At 49.9% G+C, this 13,707-nt stretch overlaps 1 long non-coding RNA gene across 1 annotated transcript in view; it reads left to right on the forward strand.

The window, feature by feature from the left end:
• The window catches only part of LOC147027691 (uncharacterized), a 30,151-nt gene extending 17,768 nt beyond the window's left edge, over positions 1-12,383 (forward strand). The window contains exon 3 of the long non-coding RNA XR_015057218.1: positions 12,269-12,383. This is a non-coding gene — a long non-coding RNA (uncharacterized LOC147027691). The remainder of the gene's footprint in view (positions 1-12,268) is intronic.
• The last annotated feature ends 1,324 nt before the right edge of the window (positions 12,384-13,707 follow it).

Here is a 13,707-nt window from a genome sequence, read left to right on the forward strand (position 1 = left end):
CACGGAGGGTAGACCGGGCGATCGCACCTCACCGCAGGTCGACTTCGGACACGGGCCACTTAAGCGACCCGTTCCGTACTATCGGGATAACCGAGCGGTGTTATTCGTCGACCTCGACGGTTCGATTAATTATCGGGCGTATTCAGCCCACTACCAACCCTTTACGTGAAGCAAGATGAGGATTCAATGAAAGAAATGACGAAGCGAAGCGGGGAACAGTTCAACACAAAGCACATTTATTCGCGATGAACGGAAAGCGCACATATACAATTCCACCAAAAGCACATAGAAAAGAAAAGAAACACAATGCAAATGCGACAATGCAGATCTAATACCGATTACGCGAGCACACGGCAACACTTATACAATTTTACTTCACAGACGGCGCCGACAACACACATTCCCAAAAACAAAAGAAAAGAGAACCCTCAAGGATGAGGCGGGCCTGAGGCCGAGGCCGGGTCGGGCCTACCCGTCTGGTGATGAGACGCGGAGCGGCGATGGTGCCTCAACTCCGCGGGCTTCGCGGGCAGTGTCTGGTAGGGGGTGGGAAAGGGGCCCCCTTGGTCGCACTATCTCAGCGCGGGGGGGAAACAGGAGGGGGTTGCTGATGCTCGGGGTATAGAGGATTTCTACTCTGCCTCGAGTCCCGCGACGAGCGTCTCCACCTCGGCCAGGTCGCGCCGTCGGCCTCCCTGGTGTGCAGCTCCCTGCACGACGCGAGCACCCCCTCGTCTGCCCTCGCCGCCTCTCCACAGCTCCGTCCCCTTTGCTCCGACTCCAACGCACACGACGACGACCAACTCCTTCTTGCTTCTTCTTCCCAACTCCACCGCCCGCGAAGTCTTAACTCTCTATTATCTTGACTGACGAACGCGGTCGCTTATATAAGCCCCGTGGCTTCACTCTCTCATCTTTGACCCCCTGCCTTCGACCTTTCACCTCGCTCCCCATTGGCCCGAGAAAAAGTGGGCGTGAATGCTTTTTGATCCATAAATTTGCATATAGCGATTGCCCTCCAACGCCCTGGAGGCGGGGCCAAATCGCCCCTCGCTCACCGATTGGACGGAACAAAAGTGGGCGTGTGTCGTTTTTGATCCGTTTTTGAAGTGGAAAATCCGTGGTTTTGTACACGCCGTTCGGCGCGCGCCCTGCACGAGTCCAACACCGGTACCCACAAGCGGCGCAAGAACGGTGGCGATGCGACGGTTGCGAGGTGTGACGTGAAGCGGCGCCGCGGTGGGTGGTTGATGTTGTGGTTGGTGGTGGTAACAATGGGGGTTGGTCCAAAATAAAGATAGTAAAAGAAAAACGGCTATCCTGAAGAGTCGCAGCACGCATAAATGACATGTATTCCCACTAGACAACGGGTTTGGGCCTAACTACACATATACTTACCGAGATACCTCACCTAAGGGACCTGAATGGTGGTTTGCGAATTTGGTAACCACAACACTACCCCCTCCCCTTTTTACAGACTCGTCCCGAGTCGTCAAATTTTCGTGTGCCATCATGTGTAGTTTTCCCCTAGTACATTTTACCTACGGATCCCTGAGTGCGACATTCATGGTATTCGTGTCCCCAAAATAAATAACCTGAGGGCTGCGTAACTATCTAAACAAACTCACTCACACGGACGACTTAAATAAAATTGCCGGCGCTAAGACAAACATGCCGGGGGCGCACTCATATTTACAGTACATCTTAACCTTAACTTACAAATTTTACACTAAACCATGGCCCAGGATCACTGAACTCTGCAAAAAGAAAGCAGTTCGCAGGGAGCCAGGCTGCTCGCATGCAGTCTCTGGCTCAAAACAATGCAGGTGACAGGGAACGTGGCTGGCTGCTCACACGCAGTCCAAGGCCTTCCCTTTTGAACTGAACGCAGTGAACCACAACGGTGCATGGGCTGCACAACGCAGTCTCCATGCCAGCTCAAGTGGCACACGCAATGAGCACAACGAATGGATGGATGGACACAAACACGGTGCACGGGCCGCCACTGCAGGCCCGTGTTGTAGCTGCCAACAGGGCAGTTCTCGCAGCTTGCAAACTGTTGCCTTGCGGATCCTGGCGCACATGGAAATGAACAGGGGGGGCAAAGCAAAATTGAACGGGGCTGGTGAACATGGGCAGTGGGCATGGCATGGCAAAGGCAGCAGGCAAACACAGCCCGCAGAAGAAGGCCGCTGCAGGCAAACACAGCCGGCAGATGAACTGGCCGGCACAGGCCTTGCAGAAAAAACAGCCAGCCGGCAGATGAAGTGGGCCGGCACCGACCTTGCAGCAAAACAACAGCTGCCGATGAAGTGGGCTGGCACCGGCCTTGAAGCAAAACACGGCCAGCCGATGGCACAGGCCTTGCAGCAAAACAACAGCTGCCGATGAAGTTGGCCGGCACAGGCCTTGAAGAAAAACAGCCAGCCGATGAAGCTGGCCAGCCTTTGCCGTTCAGTGGAGGTTGGTGGAGGGAGTGCGGTGGTGCTGGCCACTTGGAAGGCGGGCTCGGACCTACCTACCTGTCTCCCTCCCAACCTATCGCCTTTGCCTGTCACTGTACATACCCACTCCCTTAATTTGTGAAAAACCAATTTAGCCCCCACTTATTTTTTTTTTTTTTTTTATGTTTACTTCCCCTCTATAAATCGTCCCCTAACCCCCTTTATCGTCCTTGTTCGGCTAACCTATTCTGTCACCTCGCCTACTCCCAACCCCTACGTTCCCTTCCCGGAGGGGAATAAGGGAGAGCTAGCGTCCTGTGTCGAGGCCCAACGAAGCCTCAGAATGGCCTACCCAGACTTCAGCGATCTATAACCAAAGTGGGTCCAGCGGCCCACAACGACAGCGAGGGGATGGATGGTGCGGAGGGGTACATCTCCTAATCTACCCTATCCATTTAACCTGTTAAACTACCCCGGGGCTTTCAACAAGCGCCTCTCGCTTAAACTATTGGTTCTAACAACCCAGATTCCCGTCGCCTGTGTTGGTGTCCTCACAATTTCGGGCCTCGCCCCCCAATTTTCTCTCCGTGCCCTCACACGGTCTCCTGGCTGGGACACGTGGCTCCCTTTGGCAGGCACGACCCTCTGCCAAATCTCCCGCTATGGCACCCCCGGGCACTACACTGCCTCCGAGCCTAACCAGCTCCCTAACACCGGGGAGTGCCCCCCATGGCACTTCCCCTGAAACGCACACGTGGCAGGCCGGCCTCCCGGGCCCCTTTCCGAGGGTCACCCGTGCCCACAACACTGCCCACGCGGCTAATGGCGCCCCGGGCCCCCGCACCAAGCAGGCGCACCCGTGCCCACTACTCTATCCCGGCCCCCCATGGGCCCATGGCCTACCGCGGCCGACTAGCCTGGTGCCCGGGGTACCCACTCAGCGATACTCACCTTTCGCAGCCACGCTCCCAAGCCCGTCAACAGGGCTCCTGCACCCCTCCAAACGGGTTTCGAGCCTACACACCCACCAACAACAAAACGACCTCCATTTTTCAATTTGACTAACCCCCTAACTCACTTTATACTGACCCCGGGGTCCCTTGGGCGGGAGTCACTCCTCCCCCCAATCACTCATCGCACCATGCATTCCCCATTCACTCCACACACACAGACCCGCTGGCCTCACTCACTCATCATGTACTCACCTCTCAACTCTTCAACACACACACCGCTGAACTCTGCCATACTCCTAACTACATCCCCTAACTAACTCGTGCTCCCACGTCGTCCCTTAAACTAGTAGCACGTTCCTTTTAACACTACGTAGCTAAGCTACGTCCCCTCTACACATCCAAAGTCTGTCACTGTCTCCAAAATAATCCCATACTCCATTTTCCCAACCTAAAGCTCATCTAAATCCCTCTAACTAATCCATTCCACGGGCCCCATGAGGACTTACCCCTGCCCCATGGAGCCGGTCTAGCTAAGCTAACCCTTCCCCCTAACTAGTTTCCATCCTGTGCCCAGGTCCAAGGGGGTCTTTCACCCCTTGCCCAGGAATCCTGTGCACCCGAAAGTGAGGCTTGTTTTTTTTTTTTGTTTTTTTTTTTATGCGCAGCACCTGCGCGGCAACTCGCGCACTTTGCACCTGCCCGTGACGTCATGCAGCTGCACGTGTTCCTCGTCCCTCCTTGGACGGTACCATCCGGCAGAGATACCCCTCCTGCCGGATTCCAACCCCACGTGCAGCCATGACGTCACCGTGCGCATAAAAAAAACACAAGCCCCACGTCTCCAGGGGCTCCCCACGCGAACACATGTGCTTTGCCCGTTGGAGCTTAACACACACGATCGCGTGGAGAACCCGTCCGGTCCAAATCCATTTACCTGCCTAAACTTTGTCCGTCCGCGGGATCGGCAAATCCACCGCGTGCGTTTCCGGACCGGGACTTCACTCTCGCAAGCGAGCACGTGGCGGTCTCGTGCGTTGCACAGCACGAACCTCGTGCTCGCGGCTGGGTGAACCCGGCACGGTCCCCGAAATAGCGACAGCCGCTACTCGGCTTTCTTTCATCACTTGTCTCCGTCGTCGCCATTCGACCCACGCACACCTGCGTGTTACGACGCACACAGTCCACTCCATCACATTCACACCGGGAGACGCGGCTGCGTGCTCCCGCATGCCCACCGACATCTCCCTTACATACCGCTCTCTCACACACACGGTCTCCCTTGCACACAGCGACCTTGCACACGGCCGTTCACTCACGCACGCGGGGGCACTCACCCGCGGTTCCTCACTCACACACGCGGGGGAACTCACCCGCGGTGCCTCATCCACACTGGCCGTTTCATCCACACACGCGGGGGCACTCACCCGCGGTGCCTCATCCACACACCGTGCCTCACTCATATACCGTGCCTCACCCACACACGCGGGGGCACTCACCCGCGGTGCCTCATCCACACACCGTGCCTCACTCATATACCGTGCCTCACTCACCCGCGGTGCCCCTTTTACACACGGCGTGCTGGGAAGCACGTACTCTGGCACCATCGCCACCACACCACTCACACACGGGGTCGCTGCCACACACGGGGACGCACTCACACCTTGCTCCACACACACAGGGACAATCACACTGGGGATTCGTGTCCCCACAAGGGTCTCCGGGGCCTCTATACCCCCCAAGCTCTCCGTGCACCCGTTCGCAGCACTCGTCCCCTCAACCTCGCAAAGCACGACCGAACTCACCTGGTCGTGACTCACCTCAAGGGGGCAGACTCCCTCCCCTCGTTCCTGGAGGAGGCCATCCAGGTGCTCGCACTGGGTCTCCACCCAGTCCGCCAGCTCACCCCCATTATCCTCCACTACCTCCGTGTGTGTGTGTGCGTCACCCCGTCTTCATCGTGCAGTCTCTCTATTTTTTTTGTCTCCCGTGTCTCTATACATTTATAAGTTTCTGTTGTCCCCTCCTGTCTCTTCGTCTCCGCTTCTTTCTGGCGTCTTTCCCTTATCTTTATGTAGGTCGACCTTGCTTTCTCTTTAAATCGCTCCCGTCCTTCCCTGTTTTTCACTCCTTGCTCTTTCACGATCTCCGCGTACCTCATCCTTGCTCTCCGTATTAATTGTTCTTTTCTCTCCCTCGCAATTACTTTCACCTCGTCTCTTGTCTCCCGAATTACTTTTTCCTTACCCGCCTCCACCGCGGGCCTGTCAGCCGTTGCAACCCCTTCCAGCTCGTTTGCTCCCACACGTGGAGTCGCCATTTTGAGCTCCCTGCTCACCGCCTTCATGCCCGCCTGCAGGCATCGGCCCATGTTCTGCGTCTCCCCCCGGAGCTTTTTCATTTCTTCCTTCATGTTTGCTTCCATTCCGCTTATTTGCTGTGTACTTGCATCGATCTTTTCGTTTATTTGTTTGGTCATGCCTTTCATTTCGTTTATAAATTCAGTTGTGTTTGCATCCATCTTCGCTGTCATTTCCGCCAGCATGGCGAATAGCTAGGCCATGTCGGGTGCGCTTGGGTGAGTCGTTTCGGCAGGGATCGGGGAAGGGTTTTGGTGGAGAGGGGGAGGGAAGGTGTCATACACCGCAGCCGCTGCCGCACCCATTTCGGGCTCTGGGTTCAGTTGGACGAGTTCATGTTCCTGCACGGGCATTCCATCCTGGGCCATGGATCCTACGCATTCTACATCCATTTCTAATACCCCCGGCTCCCGCTCGCCTTGAGACGCCATCTTGCTTCTCTTAAAGGGTTAATTTGAATCGCTCGTAATTTGGAGGGAATCGGGGGTCGCTTCTCTCACCCCTGGACCGATTCCCGTGAATTTAGCTGGAGACAGGAGAGCCCGTTTTCCTGTTCTCCGATACCAGTGCCGCGAGGAGGGCGATGGATTTGTATCGCACGACCTGACACCAGTGTTACTGATTCGCGCCCGTCGGCGTGCTGGCGGCCACGTAACTCGAATCGCGGCACGTCGCCCACCGGACGGACAATCCAGTCGTGACCCTCTCGGACTAACGCCGGGAACCAGTCGGGTGGACCTTTCGGTCTCACCGCGATCGAGCCAATCTGCCCCCGCGTGGGATAGGGTTGCTCGCCAAATTCGACCTACCTAAGTACCCACACGGAGGGTAGACCGGGCGATCGCACCTCGCCGCAGGTCGACTTCGGACACGGGCCACTTAAGCGACCCGTTCCGTACTATCGGGATAACCGAGCGGTGTTATTCGTCGACCTCGACGGTTCGATTAATTATCGGGCGTATTCAGCCCACTACCAACCCTTTACGTGAAGCAAGATGAGGATTCAATGAAAGAAATGACGAAGCGAAGCGGGGAACAGTTCAACACAAAGCACATTTATTCGCGATGAACGGAAAGCGCACATATACAATTCCACCAAAAGCACATAGAAAAGAAAAGAAACACAATGCAAATGCGACAATGCAGATCTAATACCGATTACGCGAGCACACGGCAACACTTATACAATTTTACTTCACAGACGGCGCCGACAACACACATTCCCAAAAACAAAAGAAAAGAGAACCCTCAAGGATGAGGCGGGCCTGAGGCCGAGGCCGGGTCGGGCCTACCCGTCTGGTGATGAGACGCGGAGCGGCGATGGTGCCTCAACTCCGCGGGCCTCGCGGACAGTGTCTGGTAGGGGGTGGGAAAGGGGCCCCCTTGGTCGCACTATCTCAGCGCGGGGGGAAACAGGAGGGGGTTGCTGATGCTCGGGGGAAAGGAGGATTTCTACTCTGCCTCGAGTCCCGCGACGAGCGTCTCCACCTCGGCCAGGTCGCGCCGTCGGCCTCCCTGGTGTGCAGCTCCCTGCACGACGCGAGCACCCCCTCGTCTGCCCTCGCCACCTCTCCACAGCTCCGTCCCCTTTGCTCCGACTCCAACGCACACGACGCCGACCAACTCCTTCTTGCTTCTTCTTCCCAACTCCACCGCCCGCGAAGTCTTAACTCTCTATTATCTTGACTGACGAACGCGGTCGCTTATATAAGCCCCGTGGCTTCGCTCTCTCATCTTTGACCCCCTGCCTTCGACCTTTCACCTCGCTCCCCATTGGCCCGAGAAAAAGTGGGCGTGAATGCTTTTTGATCCATAAATTTGCATATAGCGATTGCCCTCCAACGCCCTGGAGGCGGGGCCAAATCGCCCCTCGCTCACCGATTGGACGGAACAAAAGTGGGCGTGTGTCGTTTTTGATCCGTTTTTGAAGTGGAAAATCCGTGGTTTTGTACACGCCGTTCGGCGCGCGCCCTGCACGAGTCCAACACCGGTACTCACAAGCGGCGCAAGAACGGTGGCGATGCGACGGTTGCGAGGTGTGACGTGAAGCGGCGCCGCGGTGGGTGGTTGATGTTGTGGTTGGTGGTGGTAACAATGGGGGTTGGTCCAAAATAAAGATAGTAAAATAAAAACGGCTATCCTGAAGAGTCGCAGCACGCATAAATGACATGTATTCCCACTAGACAACGGGTTTGGGCCTAACTACACATATACTTACCGAGATACCTCACCTAAGGGACCTGAATGGTGGTTTGCGAATTTGGTAACCACAACAATATATATATATATATATATATATATATATATATATATATATATATATATATATATATATATATATATATATATATATACATATATACATATATACATATATATATATATATATATATATATGAGCCTGGTGTTGGCGCAGTGGTTAGGGCAGCGGCTTGGGATCCAAAAGGTCCTGAGTTCAAGCCCCGTTGGGCCACTGAATTAATACACCAGGGGGTTGACTCAGCCTGTCATCCTTCCGAGGTCGGCGAAATGAGTACCAGTGTACTGGGCCGTTGTATACCCCAGTTAAAATAGGTGTACCATATCCTTGTGTCGTAAGAGGCGACCAGGGTTGCGTCAGGAAGGGCATCCGGCGTAAAACATGTGCCAAATCACTATGCGGATCATACGGATGTTCCGCTGTGGCGACCCCGAACGGGAGCAGTCGAAAAGAAGAAGATATATATATATATATATATATATATATATATATATATATATATATATATATATATATACGCACGCACGCACGCACGCACGCACGCACGCAGTACGCAGTACGCAGGATTTTGCTTCACGGACGTAACCCGGGTTTTTTTATTTTTGGGAACAATTGAGGCAGCTGTCTGCTGCTTACACACTGCCTAAATAAAGGGACATGTTGGAGGAACGTGTTGTATGTTTGGAACAAGATCGCCCATAGAGAAGGTACTCTGCTATTAAGAATAATAATAACTAGAAGGGCACTCGGTAGAGCGCATACTTCCACCACATAATGCCTGATCCAATAGAACATGTCGGTCCCAAGAAGATAATATTCTATTGCATAAATACACCTCATTCCACTGCTCAAAGCCTGGGACCTTCATTTCCACTATATTTTAGATAGATGAATAGAATACAGTCCTATACTTGGGCTGTTACACGTCGTTTTTGGCCTCATCTCTCAATGGTGAAGAATCAATTTAAAAATTCTCATGTCCGGATTCAGATCTTCACCAAAATTGAATCTATTCATACTTGTCACACACCCAACCTGTCCAACAAATTTCATCTAAATCCGTCCACAACCTTTTGAGATATCCTGCACATAAACAGACAGACTGGGTGAAAACATAACCTCTGTCCACCTTCGGTGAGCAGAGTTAATAAATACTTATAGACTTAGGCAAAAATTAAGGGGTAGGGATGTTGCAAAAATGAAGCAGCAGGGGTGGAGACAAAGTGAGAAAAATAAATTTTAGAAAGGGAGATGAGGAGAGAAAATAACAGAAAAAAGCAAAGTGGAATAGGTGGGGATTTGGTGGAAGAAAATAGAAAAATATTTTGAGAGGATAAGGGTAAAGGGGCATCCATGGGGCATATTGGTGGTGGGCAAGGTTAAAAATTCTGCCATTTTGGCGTATGTAATATGTGTACAGTCACTTTTAAATTCATCTTTGACAGAATTCTGGTGTATTTTCCATTACCAATCAGCTTGCTATCGCTTGTCAGTCAGTCATGCACATAGAGAAGCAAAACAACTGCTTCCGAATATGCATGACTGACTGTGGTCCTTCAGTCTGATGCTTGATTTCTTCCAGTTCCGAAATCCAATTTGTGTAAAGTTCTTTTCTGTGTTTTTACTGAAATACAGAATTTAACGTTCTTCTGCGTCTGTTTGAACGAGGCAAAACTGTGTGAGACTCGGAATAAACTGAGTCAGCCATGGGAGTTTCTGAAACCACTCGGCTTGGACATTTCTGGTCCTATCTCCTGCCTTTCCTTTTCTGGTTTCCTGCCTGTTCTCTCGAGAATCGCCTTGTCCTTGGGTTGATGTCGCATGTCACCCTGGCAGCATATTGAGGAGCATTGCTCATCTCCAGTGGTCCATTCATGGAGGAACCCCCCTCCCCCCCACCCCAACCCCACAAAACGCTCTGTCGGTGTGCTATGTGTTCCATGTGCAAACTTTGTTAGAACGTGATGTCTTATGTTTAACCTGAACCTAACTCCAACTTTAAAACCTTGAAAATTCAACTTACGTTTACTGCAATAAATTCGAAAATATTTCAGGTCACAGTAAGATGTACCAGGGTGTTCCAAAAAGACCTGGACAACTGTGGTTGTTTATATACTTCGTACCACAAATGATACAATGATATGCTTTGTTTTATATGGTACAGAAACTTATAAAGTTTGATGTATTCTCAGGTTTTATGGTTTAATGTAAAAGAAAATGGTGACTCCGCAGGAGAAAGCTCAGTGTGTCGAATGGTTCATGGAGACGAGATCTGAAATGCAAGTTCAGCATAATTTCCAGACAAGGTATGGAAGGAATCCGCCATCGCGGACTAATATCGGAGTGGTACAAGAGGTTTAAGGAGAATGGAATTTGTCAGAAATATAAAAGTACCAGTCGACCGAGCACAAGTGCAGCAGACGTTGAACGAGTGCATGAATAATTTCAACAAGGTCCCAGAAAATCAATTTCATGCACATCCAGAGAACTGGGACTACCAACCACCACTACCAGAACTACCATTTGCAAGAATTTGCAAGACTACAACTGGGACTACCAGAACTGTCCTATATGGTGCAGATTCTGCAGGAACTCAAACCAAATGAAGGACCCAAAACGCAAGGCGTTTGCCTTGCAAATGCTCATTTGCATAGAGGATGATGAAGATTACCTGAAAAAGGTCATGTTCACAGATGAAGCTTGCTTTCATGTATCGGGGAAGGTGAATCGGCACACTGTGAGGGTCTGGGGCTCTGAAAACTCCCACGTGGTCATTGAACACATACACAATGTGTGGTGTGGCCTTCTCCGTGACTGCTGGGTATGTTTTTCTTTGCGGAGGATACAGTAACCTCAACAATTTGTATCAACATTTTGGAAGGGTTCGTCTTCCCACAGATTGAAGACCTGCAAACCAAGATCATTTTTCAACAGGATGGTGCTCCCCCTCATTGGGCTTTAGTTGCTCGAGCTATCCTAAATGAAAAATTTCAAAGTCGCTGGATTGGCCAAGATGGGCAGACAGATTAAAAGACAGACTTGTCATCTTATTCATGTTCCAATTCATGTTAAAAATATTACATTCGATTTGAATACATTGTTCCTTGATCACAAACTGACGATCATAAACTGATAAGACAGACAGATAGACAGACGGACTTGAGCCAATTGCTTAACCCCACTTTACCCTTCATGTGCACGGGGTAACTACTTAAAATTCCCATTGACAAGACTCAGGTTCTCCATTTCGACCATCGAGTGGTCTTCATCCTCGACTGTGCAGGCACTGTATGCTTGGTGTTAAGTATCTTCCCACAAGTTAAGAAGTACCACGTGACTACAATATACAGCACATGAGACCGAAGCATGTGGCACTGGATGTACTCAGGTGTGCATGCTCAGTTACAGATCACACACACCAAGGAGTTATGCCACCTATTATATATACAGCATGTATATATATATATATATATATATATATATATATATATATATATATATATATATATATATATATATATATATATATATATATTGTGGCGGTTGCTGGATTCAGACCACCCATGGACCACTGAGTAGTTAAGGGATGAGAAGTTGTCACGTCCACCTGTAATTTGTGGCCGGTCGGTGGTTTAAAGCCACGCGCTGTTCCAAATCTGCCCGACCAAATTTGGCCGAGCGATGCCAAAGGGCAGTTTGGTTTTAACTAATGGCACATTGTTGCGTCATTTCCAAATTCCTGCATACGGATTTACGTGCCAAATTAACTAACGCGCTACAGAGCCCCTGTTCCCTCAGTGACCAAAAAACAGGTTCTCATTAACAAAGGATTTATTCACAATAAATAAATAGGGCCAGGAGAGAAGGGAAAATAATATGACCGGTGAAATAAACCATTACAAATTAATAAATAATTAATCCTTGCGCCCACGGTGCCAACAATGGAGTTTATTCCTGGTATATGAAATACCCTGCAACTGATGCCTGCAGAAATTTGATTTTTTTTTGGAATGCCAGTCACATTTTCTATCCAATCATCATGTTGCTTTGTTAAAAATTTATCCATGGGTGGGCACTCCTAGGATGAAAGTTTCATGTCAATTGCTGAAGCGGTTGTGGAGAAAACAAATTTCAAAGTGAATAAAGGTGAAAAAATAGTGAGGGACTCGGCCGACATTCTACAACATGACCAAGGATGGTTGTTGATGCCTATTATTTGTTTATTTAATTTTAAAGCCTCTCTCTCTCATACAGGTGACAGAAGAGATGGAGGAAGAAGAAGAGACAAAAAATAACCTGGGTGGGGGGGGGGGAGCAAGCGGATCCTGCTCTCGTTTTGGTATTCAGATGTGCTGGTGTGCAGCCTTGAGGTGCTTTTTCCATCCCACGATCTTCCGGCTTTGTTACCGCAGCACACCACAGTGCACCACTGACATTCGGAACCACGCCGAAGGAACAGCAGGACCAGAGTGCCATGGGAAGCTAACCTGGGCACAGAGAGCAGGAAGTCCTGCGGAAGTCAGGCCCGTGGGGAAGATAAGTCCAGGAGGAAGACAGCTCCACAACGAGGCAGTTTTGAGCAAGGGAAGACTCTGCAAGAGATGACAACCGGATGACAAGACGTGAGCACGTGGTTTATTAATTCCCCGTGTGGCTGGGCCTCGGGCCGCTCATGGTGCACTCATTAGCCACTCTCCGAGGGAGGGGGGGGAGGATCACCCCCATCCTCTTAGAGTCTCTGACCCATGGAGGGATCGGGATCTCAAAGCTTACCTCACTCATGGAGATCACGTGGAAAATGTGCTGATATAATATATTTTCAGGATCCACAGAATCATAATATATATATATATATATATATATATATATATATATATATATATATATATATATATATATATATATATATATTTTTTTTTTTTTTCCTCCATGATGATATTGATTTGGAAGTAACAAAGAAAGAACTGAACATGTTTTTGTATTGGAAATTTTTTTTTTTAGGTGTTAAAGTTTTTAAAAAACCAAACTTGGTTGGTACCACTCCTGAAAATTCCAGAAAACCTCTATGGTCATTGCGTCATCTGTGTAATGTCATCGCCACTACGAGTGTCTCAGCATGCAAATAATAATGGCCACGCAACTCAGACTCATCAGAGAGTGATTTTGACGAATAATTTTCTGATCAAGAATCCTCAGATTATGACGATACTAAAGTCAAAATCATGATGTAGAAGGTGCTGTTAGACCATACGTGTATGAATCCGAGGTGGAAATTGAGGATGACATCATTCATGAAATACCTGGCATTCAGGAGGGGTGACGTCGAACAATCGGGAAGACATCGAAGAAAGACTCGGCAATAACAACTTGTAAGTAGTAAATCATAGAGCTAGAACATGGTAAATGTGCAGTTTAGTTGTATTTTGATGTAACACTTCTCTGGAATTCTTGTAGTAATGAGAACAGCACTCGGTAGAGTGTATACCTCTGCCAGACTGAACAGTTTACGTGGTTTGTACCCCACTGATCGGCCGGATCTGGATCTGGACCTGAACAAAAATCAAATTGGCTTGTTCTTGTCACAAAGCCAACTCATCCACCAAGTTCTGTCATAATCCGTCCAAATCTTTTTGAGATATCACGCTCTATATTGTTTTGGCCCCATCTCTTCATGATGAAGAATTACACGTATT

The sequence above is a fragment of the Eptatretus burgeri genome, chromosome 4 (genome assembly GCF_056783735.1).
Source record: "Eptatretus burgeri isolate ZD-2024b chromosome 4, Ebu_testis_v1, whole genome shotgun sequence".
NCBI classification, from domain to species: domain Eukaryota; kingdom Metazoa; phylum Chordata; class Myxini; order Myxiniformes; family Myxinidae; genus Eptatretus; species Eptatretus burgeri.